Below are 16348 nucleotides of genomic sequence, written 5' to 3'. Positions count from 1 at the left end.
ACACTCACACACTGTATCAGAGAGTGAGTAAATCCCACACTCACACTGTATCAGAGACTGAGTAAATCCCTCACTCACACACTGTATCAGAGAGTGACTAAATCCCACACTCACACATTGTATCAGAGAGTGAGTAAATCCCACAGTCACACACTGTATCAGAGAGTGAGTAAATCCCACACTCACACACTGTATCACAGAGTGAGTAAATCCCACACTCACACACAGTATCAGAGAGTGAGTAAATCCCACACTCACACTGTATCACAGAGTGAGTAAATCCCACACTCACACACAGTATCAGAGAGTGAGTAAATCCCACACTCACACTGTATCACAGAGTGAGTACATCCCACACTCACACATTGTATCAGAGAGTGAGTAAATCCCACAGTCACACACTGTATCAGAGAGTGAATAAATCCCATACTCACACACTGTATCAGCGAGTGAGTAAGTCCCACACTCTCACACTGTATCTGAGAGTGAGTAAATCCCACAATCACACTGTATCAGAGAGTGAGTAAATCACACGCTCTCACACTGTATCAGAGAGTGAGTAAACCCCACACTCACACACAGTATCAGAGAGTGAGTAAATCCCACACTCACACTGTATCAGAGAGTGAGTAAATCCCACACTCACACACTGTATCAGAGAGGGAGTAAATCCCACACTCACACTGTATCAGAGAGTGAGTAAATCCCAAACTCACACACAGTATCAGAGAGTGAGTAAATCCCACACTCACACACTGTATCAGAGAGTGAGTAAATCCCACACTCACACACTGTATCAGAGAGTGAGTAAATCCCACTCTCACACTGTATCAGAGACTGAGTAAATCCCACACTCACACACTGTATCAGAGAGTGACTAAATCCCACACTCACACATTGTATCAGAGAGTGAGTAAATCCCACACTCACACACTGTATCAGAGAGTGAGTAAATCCCACACTCACACACTGTATTACAGAGTGAGTAAATCCCACACTCACACACAGTATCAGAGAGTGAGTAAATCCCACACTCACACTGTAGCACAGAGGGAGTAAATCCCACACTCACACACAGTATCAGAGAGTGAGTAAATCCCACACTCACACACTGTATCAGAGAGTGAGTAAATCCCACACTCACACACTGTATCAGAGAGTGAGTAAATCCCACACTCACACTGTATCAGAGACTGAGTAAATCCCACACTCACACACAGTATCAGAGAGTGAATAAATCCCACACTCACACTGTAGCACAGAGTGAGTAAATCCCACACTCACACACAGTATCAGAGAGTGAGTAAATCCCACACTCACACACTGTATCAGAGAGTGAGTAAATCCCACACTCACACACTGTATCAGAGAGTGAGTAAATCCCACACTCACACTGTATCAGAGACTGAGTAAATCCCACACTCACACACTGTATCAGAGAGTGACTAAATCCCACACTCACACCCTGTATCAGAGAGTGAGTAAATCCCACACTCACACACTGTATCAGAGAGTGAGTAAATCCCACACTCACACACTGTATCGGAGAGTGACTAAATCCCACAGTCACACACTGTATCAGAGAGTGACTAAATCCCAAACTCACACTGTATATCACAGAGTGAATAAATCCCACACTCAACACTGTATCAGAAAGTGAGTAAATCCCATACTCACACACTGTATCAGAGAGTGACTAAACCCCACACTCACACACTGTATCAGTGAGTGAGTAAATCCCACACTCATACTGTATCAGAGAGTGAGTAAATCCCACACTCACACTGTATCAGAGAGTGAGTAAATCCCACACTCACACACAGGATCAGAGAGTGAGTAAATCCCACATTCACACACAGTATCAGAGAGTGAGTAAATCCCACACTCACACACTGTATGAGAGAGTGAGTAAATCCCACACTCACACTGTATCAGAGAGTGAGTTAATCCCACACTCACACACTGTATCAGAGAGTGAGTAAATCCCACACTCACACTGTATCAGAGAGTGATAAATCCCACACTCACACACAGTATCAGAGAGTGAGTAAATCCCACACTCACACACTGTATCAGAGAGTGACTATGTCCAACACTCACACACTGTATCAGAGAGTGAGTAAATCCCACGCTCACACACTGTATCAGAGAGTGAGGAAATCCCACATTCACACACTGGATCACAGATTGAGTAAATCCCACACTCACACACTGTATCAGTGAGTGACTAAATCCCACACTCACACATTGTATCAGTGAGTGAGTAAATCCCACGCTCACACACTGTATCAGAGAGTGAGGAAATCCCACATTCACACACTGTATCACAGATTGAGTAAATCCCACACTCACACACTGTATCAGTGAGTGACTAAATCCCACACTCACACACTGTATCAGAGAGTGAGTAAATCCCACACTCACACTGTAGCACAGAGTGAGTAAATCCCACACTCACACACAGTATCAGAGAGTGAGTAAATCCCACACTCACACACTGTATCAGAGAGTGAGTAAATCCCACACTCACACACTGTATCAGAGAGTGAGTAAATCCCACACTCACACTGTATCAGAGACTGAGTAAATCCCACACTCACACATTGTATCAGAGAGTGAGTAAATCCCACACTCACACACTGTATCAGAGAGTGAGTAAATCCCACACTCACACACTGTATTACAGAGTGAGTAAATCCCACACTCACACACAGTATCAGAGAGTGAGTAAATCCCACACTCACACTGTAGCACAGAGTGAGTAAATCCCACACTCACACACAGTATCAGAGAGTGAGTAAATCCCACACTCACACACTGTATCAGAGAGTGAGTAAATCCCACACTCACACACTGTATCGGAGAGTGACTAAATCCCACAGTCACACACTGTATCAGAGAGTGACTAAATCCCAAACTCACACTGTATATCACAGAGTGAATAAATCCCACACTCAACACTGTATCAGAAAGTGAGTAAATCCCATGCTCACACACTGTATCAGAGAGTGACTAAACCCCACACTCACACACTGTATCAGTGAGTGAGTAAATCCCACACTCATACTGTATCAGAGAGTGAGTAAATCCCACACTCACACTGTATCAGAGAGTGAGTAAATCCCACACTCACACACAGGATCAGAGAGTGAGTAAATCCCACATTCACACACAGTATCAGAGAGTGAGTAAATCCCACACTCACACACTGTATGAGAGAGTGAGTAAATCCCACACTCACACACTGTATCAGAGAGTGAGTAAATCCCACACTCACACTGTATCAGAGAGTGAGTTAATCCCACACTCACACACTGTATCAGAGAGTGAGTAAATCCCACACTCACACTGTATCAGAGAGTGATAAATCCCACACTCACACACAGTATCAGAGAGTGAGTAAATCCCACACTCACACACTGTATCAGAGAGTGACTATGTCCAACACTCACACACTGTATCAGAGAGTGAGTAAATCCCACGCTCACACACTGTATCAGAGAGTGAGGAAATCCCACATTCACACACTGGATCACAGATTGTGTAAATCCCACACTCACACACTGTATCAGTGAGTGACTAAATCCCACACTCACACACTGTATCAGTGAGTGAGTAAATCCCACGCTCACACACTGTATCAGAGAGTGAGGAAATCCCACATTCACACACTGTATCACAGATTGAGTAAATCCCACACTCACACACTGTATCAGTGAGTGACTAAATCCCACACTCACACACTGTATCAGAGAGTGAGTAAATCCCACACTCACACTGTAGCACAGAGTGAGTAAATCCCACACTCACACACAGTATCAGAGAGTGAGTAAATCCCACACTCACACACTGTATCAGAGAGTGAGTAAATCCCACACTCACACACTGTATCAGAGAGTGAGTAAATCCCACACTCACACTGTATCAGAGACTGAGTAAATCCCACACTCACACACTGTATCAGAGAGTGACTAAATCCCACACTCACACCCTGTATCAGAGAGTGAGTAAATCCCACACTCACACACTGTATCAGAGAGTGACTAAATCCCACAGTCACACACTGTATCAGAGAGTGACTAAATCCCAAACTCACACTGTATATCACAGAGTGAATAAATCCCACACTCAACACTGTATCAGAGAGTGAGTAAATCCCATACTCACACACTGTATCAGAGAGTGACTAAATCCCACACTCACACACTGTATCAGTGAGTGAGTAAATCCCACACTCATACTGTATCAGAGAGTGAGTAAATCCCACACTCACACTGTATCAGAGAGTGAGTAAATCCCACACTCACACTGTATCAGAGAGTGAGTAAATCCGACACTCACACACAGGATCAGAGAGTGAGTAAATCCCACATTCACACACAGTATCAGAGAGTGAGTAAATCCCACACTCACACACTGTATCAGAGAGTGAGTAAATCCCACACTCACACACTGTATCAGAGAGTGAGTAAATCCCACACTCACACTGTATCAGAGAGTGAGTTAATCCCACACTCACACACTGTATCAGAGAGTGAGTAAATCCCACACTCACACTGTATCAGAGAGTGATATATCCCACACTCACACAAAGTATCAGAGAGTGAGTAAATCCCACACTCACACACTGTATCAGAGAGTGACTAAATCCCACACTCACGCACTGTATCAGAGAGTGAGTAAATCCCACACTCACACTGTATCAGAGAGTGACTATGTCCAACACTCACACACTGTATCAGAGAGTGAGTAAATCCCATACTCACACACTGTATCAGAGAGTGAGTAAATCCCATACTCACACACTGTATCAGAGAGTGAGTAAATCCCACACTCACACACTGTATCAGAGAGTGAGTAAATCCCATACTCACACACTGTATCAGAGAGTGAGTAAATCCCATACTCACACACTGTATCAGAGAGTGAGTAAATCCCACACTCACTCACAGTATCAGAGAGTGAGTAAATCCCACACTCACAGACTGTATCAGAGAGTGAGTAAATCCCACACTCACACACTCTATCAGAGAGTGAGTAAATCCCACACTCACACTGTATCAGGGAGTGAGCAAATCCCACACTCACACACTGTATCAGAGAGTGGGTAAATCCCACCCACACACTGTATCAGAGAGTGAGTAAATCCCACACCCACACACTATCAGAGAGTGAGTAAATCCCACACTCTCACACTGTATCAGAGAGTGAGTAAATCAAACACTCACACTGTATCAGAGAGTGAGTAAATCCCACACTCACGCACTGTATCAGAGAGTGAGTACATCCTACACTCACACGCTGTATCAGAGAGTGAGTAAATCTCACACTCACACTGTATCAGAGAGTGAGTAAATCCCACACTCACGCACTGTATCAGAGAGTGAGTAAATCCCACACTCACACGCTGTATCAGAGAGTGAGTAAATCCCACACTCTCACACTGTATCAGAGAGTGAGTAAATCCCACACTCACACACTGTATCAGAGTGAGTAAATCCCATACTCACACACTGTATCTGAGAGTGAGTAAATCCCACACTCACACACTGTATCAGAGAGTGAGTAAATCCCACACTCACACACTGTATCAGCGAGTGAGTAAATCCCACACATACACTGTATCAGAGAGTGAGTAAATCCCACATCCACACACTGTATCAGAGAGTGAGTAAATCACACACTCACACTGTATCAGAGAGTGAGTAAATCCCACACTCACACACTGTATCAGAGAGTGACTAAATCCCACAATCACTCACTGTATCAGAGAATGAGTAAATCCCACACACACACTGTATCAGAGAATGAGTAAACCCCACACACACACACACTGTATCAGAGAATGAGTAAATCCCACACTCTCACACTGTATCAGAGAGTGAGTAAATCCCACACACACACACTGTATCAGAGAGTGAGTAAATCCCACACTCACACACTGTATCAGAGAGTGACTAAATCCCACACTCACACACTGTATCAGAGAGTGAGGAAATCCCACTCTCTCACAACGTTTCAGAGAGTGAGCAAATCCCACACTCACACACTGTATCAGAGAGTGACTAAATCCCACACTCACACACTGTATCAGATAGTGAGTAAATCCCACACTCACACACTGTATCAGAGAGTGAGTAAATCCCACACTCACACTGTATAAGAGACTGAGTAAATCCCACACTCACACACTGTATCAGAGAGTGACTAAATCCCACACTCACACATTGTATCAGAGAGTGAGTAAATCCCACAGTCACACACTGTATCAGAGAGTGAGTAAATCCCACACTCACACACTGTATCACAGAGTGAGTATATCCCACACTCACACACAGTATCAGAGAGTGAGTAAATCCCACACTCACACTGTATCACAGAGTGAGTAAATCCCACACTCACACACAGTATCAGAGAGTGAGTAAATCCCACACTCACACTGTATCACAGAGTGAGTACATCCCACACTCACACATTGTATCAGAGAGTGAGTAAATCCCACAGTCACACACTGTATCAGAGAGTGAATAAATCCCATACTCACACACTGTATCAGCGAGTGAGTAAGTCCCACACTCTCACACTGTATCTGAGAGTGAGTAAATCCCACAATCACACTGTATCAGAGAGTGAGTAAATCCCACACTCACACACTGTATCAGAGAGTGACTAAATCCCACACTCACACACTGTATCAGAGAGTGAGGAAATCCCACTCTCTCACAACGTTTCAGAGAGTGAGCAAATCCCACACTCACACACTGTATCAGAGAGTGACTAAATCCCACACTCACACACTGTATCAGATAGTGAGTAAATCCCACACTCACACACTGTATCAGAGAGTGAGTAAATCCCACACTCACACTGTATAAGAGACTGAGTAAATCCCACACTCACACACTGTATCAGAGAGTGACTAAATCCCACACTCACACATTGTATCAGAGAGTGAGTAAATCCCACAGTCACACACTGTATCAGAGAGTGAGTAAATCCCACACTCACACACTGTATCACAGAGTGAGTATATCCCACACTCACACACAGTATCAGAGAGTGAGTAAATCCCACACTCACACTGTATCACAGAGTGAGTAAATCCCACACTCACACACAGTATCAGAGAGTGAGTAAATCCCACACTCACACTGTATCACAGAGTGAGTACATCCCACACTCACACATTGTATCAGAGAGTGAGTAAATCCCACAGTCACACACTGTATCAGAGAGTGAATAAATCCCATACTCACACACTGTATCAGCGAGTGAGTAAGTCCCACACTCTCACACTGTATCTGAGAGTGAGTAAATCCCACAATCACACTGTATCAGAGAGTGAGTAAATCACACGCTCTCACACTGTATCAGAGAGTGAGTAAACCCCACACTCACACACAGTATCAGAGAGTGAGTAAATCCCACACTCACACTGTATCAGAGAGTGAGTAAATCCCACACTCACACACTGTATCAGAGAGGGAGTAAATCCCACACTCACACTGTATCACAGAGTGAGTAAATCCCACACTCACACACAGTATCAGAGAGTGAGTAAATCCCACACTCACACACTGTATCAGAGAGTGAGTAAATCCCACACTCACACACTGTATCAGAGAGTGAGTAAATCCCACTCTCACACTGTATCAGAGACTGAGTAAATCCCACACTCACACACTGTATCAGAGAGTGACTAAATCCCACACTCACACATTGTATCAGAGAGTGAGTAAATCCCACACTCACACATTGTATCAGAGAGTGAGTAAATCCCACACTCACACACTGTATTACAGAGTGAGTAAATCCCACACTCACACCCTGTATCAGAGAGTGAGTAAATCCCACACTCACACACTGTATCAGAGAGTGAGTAAATCCCACACTCACACACTGTATCAGAGAGTGACTAAATCCCACAGTCACACACTGTATCAGAGAGTGACTAAATCCCAAACTCACACTGTATATCACAGAGTGAATAAATCCCACACTCAACACTGTATCAGAGAGTGAGTAAATCCCATACTCACACACTGTATCAGAGAGTGACTAAATCCCACACTCACACACTGTATCAGTGAGTGAGTAAATCCCACACGCATACTGTATCAGAGAGTGAGTAAATCCCACACTCACACTGTATCAGAGAGTGAGTAAATCCCACACTCACACACAGGATCAGAGAGTGAGTAAATCCCACATTCACACACAGTATCAGAGAGTGAGTAAATCCCACACTCACACACTAAATCAGAGAGTGAGTAAATCCCACACTCACACACTGTATCAGAGAGTGAGTAAATCCCACACTGACACTGTATCAGAGAGTGAGTTAATCCCACACTCACACACTGTATCAGAGAGTGAGTAAATCCCACACTCACACTGTATCAGAGAGTGATAAATCCCACACTCACACACAGTATCAGAGAGTGAGTTAATCCCACACTCACACACTGTATCAGAGAGTGAGTAAATCCCACACTCACACTGTATCAGAGAGTGATAAATCCCACACTCACACACAGTATCAGAGAGTGAGTAAATCCCATACTCACATACTGTATCAGAGAGTGAGTAAATCCCATACTCACACACTGTATCAGAGAGTGAGTAAATCCCACACTCACTCACAGTATCAGAGAGTGAGTAAATCCCACACTCACAGACTGTATCAGAGAGTGAGTAAATCCCACACTCACACACTGTATCAGAGAGTGAGTAAATCCCACACTCACACTGTATCAGAGAGTGAGCAAATCCCACACTCACACACTGTATCAGAGAGTGGGTAAATCCCACCCACACACTGTATCAGAGAGTGAGTAAATCCCACACCCACACTATCAGAGAGTGAGTAAATCCCACACTCTCACACTGTATCAGAGAGTGAGTAAATCAAACACTCACACTGTATCAGAGAGTGAGTAAATCCCACACTCACGCACTGTATCAGAGAGTGAGCAAATCCTACACTCACACGCTGGCTCAGAGAGTGAGTAAATCTCACACTCACACTGTATCAGAGAGTGAGTAAATCCCACACTCACGCACTGTATCAGAGAGTGAGTAAATCCCACACTCACACGCTGTATCAGAGAGTGAGTAAATCCCACACTCTCACACTGTATCAGAGAGTGAGTAAATCCCACACTCACACACTGTATCAGAGTGAGTAAATCCCATACTCACACACTGTATCTGAGAGTGAGTAAATCCCACACTCACACACTGTATCAGAGAGTGAGTAAATCCCACACACACACACTGTATCAGAGAGTGAGTAAATCCCACACTCACACACTGTATCAGAGAGTGACTAAATCCCACACTCACACACTGTATCAGAGAGTGAGTAAATCCCACACTCACACTGTATCATAGAGTGAGTGAATCCCACACACACACTGTATCAGAGAGTGACTAAATCCCACAGTCACACACTGTATCAGAGAGTGACTAAATCCCATACTCACATACTGTATCAGAGAGTGACTAAATCCCACACTCAACACTGTATCAGAGAGTGACTAAATCCCACAATCACACACTGTATCAGAGAGTGAGTAAATCCCACACTCTCACACTGTATCAGAGAGTGAGTAAATCCCACACTCACACACTGTATCAGAGTGAGTAAATCCCATACTCACACACTGTATCTGAGAGTGAGTAAATCCCACACTCACACACTGTATCAGAGAGTGAGTAAATCCCACACTCACACACTGTATCAGAGAGTGAGTAAATCCCACACATACAATGCATCAGAGAGTGAGTAAATCCCACTCTCTCACAACGTTTCAGAGAGTGAGCAAATCCCAAACTCACACAATGTATCAGAGAGTGACTAAATCCCACACTCACACACTGTATCAGAGAGTGAGTAAATCCCACACTCACACACTGTATCAGAGAGTGAGTAAATCCCACACTCACACTGTATCAGAGACTGAGTAAATCCCACACTCACACACTGTATCAGAGAGTGACTAAATCCCACACTCACACATTGTAACAGAGAGTGAGTAAATCCCACAGTCACACACTGTATCAGAGAGTGAGTAAATCCCACACTCACACACTTTATCACAGAGTGAGTAAAACCCACACTCACACACAGTATCAGAGAGTGAGTAAATCCCACACTCACACTGTATCACAGAGTGAGTAAATCCCACACTCACACACAGTATCAGAGAGTGAGTAAATCCCACACTCACACACTGTATCAGAGAGTGAGTAAATCCCACACTCACACACTGTATCAGAGAGTGAGTAAATTCCACACTCACACTGTATCAGAGACTGAGTAAATCCCACACTCACACACTGTATCAGAGAGTGACTAAATCCCACACTCACACACTGTATCAGAGAGTGAGTAAATCCCACACTCACACACTGTGTCAGAGAGTGAGTAAATCCCACACTCACACACTGTATCAGAGAGTGACTAAATCCCACACTCACACACTGTATCAGAGAGTGACTAAATCCCACACTCACACACTGTATCAGAGAGTGAGTAAATCCCCCACACACACTGTATCAGAGAGTGAGTAAATCCCACACTCACACACTGTATCAGAGAGTGAGTAAATGCCACACTCACACACTGTATCTGAGAGTGAGTAAATCCCACACTTACACACTGTATCAGAGAGTGAGTAAATTCAACACTCACTCACAGTATCAGAGAGTGAGTAAATCCCACACTCACACACTGTGGGCGAAATTCTCCCCCAACGGCGGGATGCCCGCCGACTGGCGCCAAAGCCGGCGCAAATCAGACGGGCATCGCGCCGGCAAAAAGGTGCGGAAGTCTCCGCATCTTTGGCGGCCTAGCCCCAACATTGAGGGGCTAGGCCGACGCCGGAGGGATTTCCGCCCCGCCAGCTGGCGGAAATGGCGTTTGTTGCCCCGCCAGCTGGCGCGGAAATGCGGCGCATGCGCGGGAGCGTCAGCGGCCGCTGTCAGTTTCCCCGCGCATGCGCGGGAGCGTCAGCGGCCGCCGAAAGTTTCCCGCGCATGCGCAGTGGGGAGAGTCTCTTCCGCCTCCGCCATGGTGGAGGCCGTAGCGGAGGCGGAAGGGAAAGAGTGCCCCCACGGCACAGGCCCGCCCGCGGATCGGTGGGCCCCGATCGCGGGCCAGGCCACCGTGGGGGCACCCCCCGGGGTCAGATCGCCCCGCGCCCCCCCCCAGGACCCCGGAGCCCGCCCACGCTGCCTGGTCCCGCCGGTAAATACCAGGTTTGATTTACGTCGGCGGGACAGGCAGTTTCTGGGCGGGACTTCGGCCCATCCGGGCCGGAGAATCCAGCGGGGGGTCCCGCCAACCGGCGCGGCTGGATTCCCGCCCCCGCCCAATCTCCGGGAGCGGAGACTTCGGCGGGGGCGGGGGCGGGATTCACGGCGGCCAACGGCCATTCTCCGACCCGGCGGGGGGTCGGAGAATGACGCCCTGTATCAGAGAGTGAGTCAATCCCACACTCACACACTGTATCAGAGAGTGAGTAAATCCCACACTCACACTGTATCAGAGAGTGAGCAAATCCCACACTCACACACTGTATCAGAGAGTGGGTAAATCCCACCCACACACTGTATCAGAGAGTGAGTAAATCCCACACCCACACACTATCAGAGAGTGAGTAAATCCCACACTCTCACACTGTATCAGAGAGTGAGTAAATCAAACACTCACACTGTATCAGAGAGTGACTAAATCCCAAACTCACACTGTATGTCACAGAGTGAATAAATCCCACACTCTACACTGTATCAGAGAGTGAGTAAATCCCATACTCACACACTGTATCAGAGAGTGACTAAATCCCACACTCACACCCTGTATCAGAGAGTGAGTAAATCCCACACTCACACACTGTATCAGAGAGTGAGTAAATCCCACACTCACACACTGTATCAGAGAGTGACTAAATCCCACAGTCACACACTGTATCAGAGAGTGACTAAATCCCAAACTCACACTGTATATCACAGAGTGAATAAATCCCACACTCAACACTGTATCAGAGAGTGAGTAAATCCCAAACTCACACACTGTATCAGAGAGTGACTAAATCCCACACTCACACACTGTATCAGTGAGTGAGTAAATCCCACACTCATACTGTATCAGAGAGTGAGTAAATCAAACACTCACACTGTATCAGAGAGTGAGTAAATCCCACACTCACGCACTGTATCAGAGAGTGAGCAAATCCTACACTCACACGCTGGCTCAGAGAGTGAGTAAATCTCACACTCACACTGTATCAGAGAGTGAGTAAATCCCACACTCACGCACTGTATCAGAGAGTGAGTAAATCCCACACTCACACGCTGTATCAGAGAGTGAGTAAATCCCACACTCTCACACTGTATCAGAGAGTGAGTAAATCCCACACTCACACACTGTATCAGAGTGAGTAAATCCCATACTCACACACTGTATCTGAGAGTGAGTAAATCCCACACTCACACACTGTATCAGAGAGTGAGTAAATCCCCCACACACACACTGTATCAGAGAGTGAGTAAATCCCACACTCACACACTGTATCAGAGAGTGACTAAATCCCACACTCACACACTGTATCAGAGAGTGAGTAAATCCCACACTCACACTGTATCATAGAGTGAGTGAATCCCACACACACACTGTATCAGAGAGTGACTAAATCCCACAGTCACACACTGTATCAGAGAGTGACTAAATCCCATACTCACATACTGTATCAGAGAGTGACTAAATCCCACACTCAACACTGTATCAGAGAGTGACTAAATCCCAGAATCACACACTGTATCAGAGAGTGAGTAAATCCCACACTCTCACACTGTATCAGAGAGTGAGTAAATCCCACACTCACACACTGTATCAGAGTGAGTAAATCCCATACTCACACACTGTATCTGAGAGTGAGTAAATCCCACACTCACACACTGTATCAGAGAGTGAGTAAATCCCACACTCACACACTGTATCAGAGAGTGAGTAAATCCCACACATACAATGTATCAGAGAGTGAGTAAATCCCACTCTCTCACAACGTTTCAGAGAGTGAGCAAATCCCACACTCACACAATGTATCAGAGAGTGACTAAATCCCACACTCACACACTGTATCAGAGAGTGAGTAAATCCCACACTCACACACTGTATCAGAGAGTGAGTAAATCCCACACTCACACTGTATCAGAGACTGAGTAAATCCCACACTCACACACTGTATCAGAGAGTGACTAAATCCCACACTCACACATTGTAACAGAGAGTGAGTAAATCCCACAGTCACACACTGTATCAGAGAGTGAGTAAATCCCACACTCACACACTTTATCACAGAGTGAGTAAAACCCACACTCACACACAGTATCAGAGAGTGAGTAAATCCCACACTCACACTGTATCACAGAGTGAGTAAATCCCACACTCACACACAGTATCAGAGAGTGAGTAAATCCCACACTCACACACTGTATCAGAGAGTGAGTAAATCCCACACTCACACACTGTATCAGAGAGTGAGTAAATTCCACACTCACACTGTATCAGAGACTGAGTAAATCCCACACTCACACACTGTATCAGAGAGTGACTAAATCCCACACTCACACACTGTATCAGAGAGTGAGTAAGTCCCACACTCACACACTGTGTCAGAGAGTGAGTAAATCCCACACTCACACACTGTATCAGAGAGTGACTAAATCCCACACTCACACACTGTATCAGAGAGTGACTAAATCCCACACTCACACACTGTATCAGAGAGTGAGTAAATCCCCCACACACACTGTATCAGAGAGTGAGTAAATCCCACACTCACACACTGTATCAGAGAGTGAGTAAATGCCACACTCACACACTGTATCTGAGAGTGAGTAAATCCCACACTCACACACTGTATCAGAGAGTGAGTAAATCCCACACTCACACTGTATCAGAGAGTGAGCAAATCCCACACTCACACACTGTATCAGAGATTGGGTAAATCCCACCCACACACTGTATCAGAGAGTGAGTAAATCCCACACCCACACACTATCAGAGAGTGAGTAAATCCCACACTCTCACACTGTATCAGAGAGTGAGTAAATCAAACACTCACACTGTATCAGAGAGTGACTAAATCCCAAACTCACACTGTATGTCACAGAGTGAATAAATCCCACACTCTACACTGTATCAGAGAGTGAGTAAATCCCATACTCACACACTGTATCAGAGAGTGACTAAATCCCACACTCACACCCTGTATCAGAGAGTGAGTAAATCCCACACTCACACACTGTATCAGAGAGTGAGTAAATCCCACACTCACACACTGTATCAGAGAGTGACTAAATCCCACAGTCACACACTGTATCAGAGAGTGACTAAATCCCAAACTCACACTGTATATCACAGAGTGAATAAATCCCACACTCAACACTGTATCAGAGAGTGAGTAAATCCCAAACTCACACACTGTATCAGAGAGTGACTAAATCCCACACTCACACACTGTATCAGTGAGTGAGTAAATCCCACACTCATACTGTATCAGAGAGTGAGTAAATCCCACACTCACACTGTATCAGAGAGTTAGTAAATCCCACACTCACACTGTATCAGAGAGTGAGTAAATCCCACACTCACACACAGGATCAGAGAGTGAGTAAATCCCACATTCACACACATTATCAGAGAGTGAGTAAATCCCACAATCACACACTGTATCAGAGAGTGAGTAAATTCCACACTCACACACTGTTTCAGAGAGTGAGTAAATCCCACACTCACACTGTATCAGAGAGTGAGTTAATCCCACACTCACGCACTGTATCAGAGAGTGAGTAAACCCCACACTCACACTGTATCAGAGAGTGACTATGTCCAACACTCACACACTGTAGCAGAGAGTGAGTAAATCCCACGCTCACACACTGTATCAGAGAGTGAGGAAATCCCACATTCACACACTGTATCACAGATTGAGTAAATCCCACACTCACACACTGTATCAGTGAGTGACTAAATCCCACACTCACACACTGTATCAGTGAGTGAGTAAATCCCACACTCACACCCTGTGTCTGAGAGTGAATAAATCCCATACTCACACACTGTATCAGAGAGTGAGTAAATCCCCCACACACACTGTATAAGAGAGTGAGTAAATCCCACACTCACACACTGTATCAGAGAGTGAGTAAATCCGATACTCACACACTGTATCAGAGAGTGAGTAAATCCCACACTCACACACTGTTTCAGAGAGTGAGTAAATCCCACACTCACACTGTATCAGAGAGTGAGTTAATCCCACACTCACGCACTGTATCAGAGAGTGAGTAAACCCCACACTCACACTGTATCAGAGAGTGACTATGTCCAACACTCACACACTGTAGCAGAGAGTGAGTAAATCCCACGCTCACACACTGTATCAGAGAGTGAGGAAATCCCACATTCACACACTGTATCACAGATTGAGTAAATCCCACACTCACACACTGTATCAGTGAGTGACTAAATCCCACACTCACACACTGTATCAGTGAGTGAGTAAATCCCACACTCACACCCTGTGTCTGAGAGTGAATAAATCCCATACTCACACACTGTATCAGAGAGTGAGTAAATCCCCCACACACACTGTATAAGAGAGTGAGTAAATCCCACACTCACACACTGTATCAGAGAGTGAGTAAATCCCATACTCACACACTGTATCAGAGAGTGAGTAAATCCCATACTCACACACTGTATCAGAGAGTGAGTAAATCCCACACTCACACACTGTATCAGAGAGTGAGTAAATCCCATACTCACACACTGTATCAGAGAGTGAGTAAATCCCATACTCACACACTGTATCAGAGAGTGAGTAAATCCCACACTCACTCACAGTATCAGAGAGAGAGTAAATCCCACACTCACAGACTGTATCAGAGAGTGAGTAAATCCCACACTCACACACTGTATCAGAGAGTGAGTAAATCCCACACTCACACTGTATCAGAGAGTGAGCAAATCCCACACTCACACACTGTATCAGAGAGTGGGTAAATCCCACCCACACACTGTATCAGAGAGTGAGTAAATCCCACACCCACACACTATCAGAGAGTGAGTAAATCCCACACTCTCACACTGTATCAGAGAGTGAGTAAATCAAACACTCACACTGTATCAGAGAGTGAGTAAATCCCACACTCACGCACTGTATCAGAGAGTGAGTAAATCCTACACTCACACGCTGTATCAGAGAGTGAGTAAATCTCACACTCACACTGTATCAGAGAGTGAGTAAATCCCACACTCACGCACTGTATCAGAGAGGGA

This window comes from Scyliorhinus torazame, chromosome 24 (assembly GCF_047496885.1).
Source record: "Scyliorhinus torazame isolate Kashiwa2021f chromosome 24, sScyTor2.1, whole genome shotgun sequence".
NCBI lineage: Eukaryota > Metazoa > Chordata > Chondrichthyes > Carcharhiniformes > Scyliorhinidae > Scyliorhinus > Scyliorhinus torazame.
The sequence above is the reverse complement of the archived record's forward strand: the minus strand, read 5'-3'. Positions refer to the sequence as shown.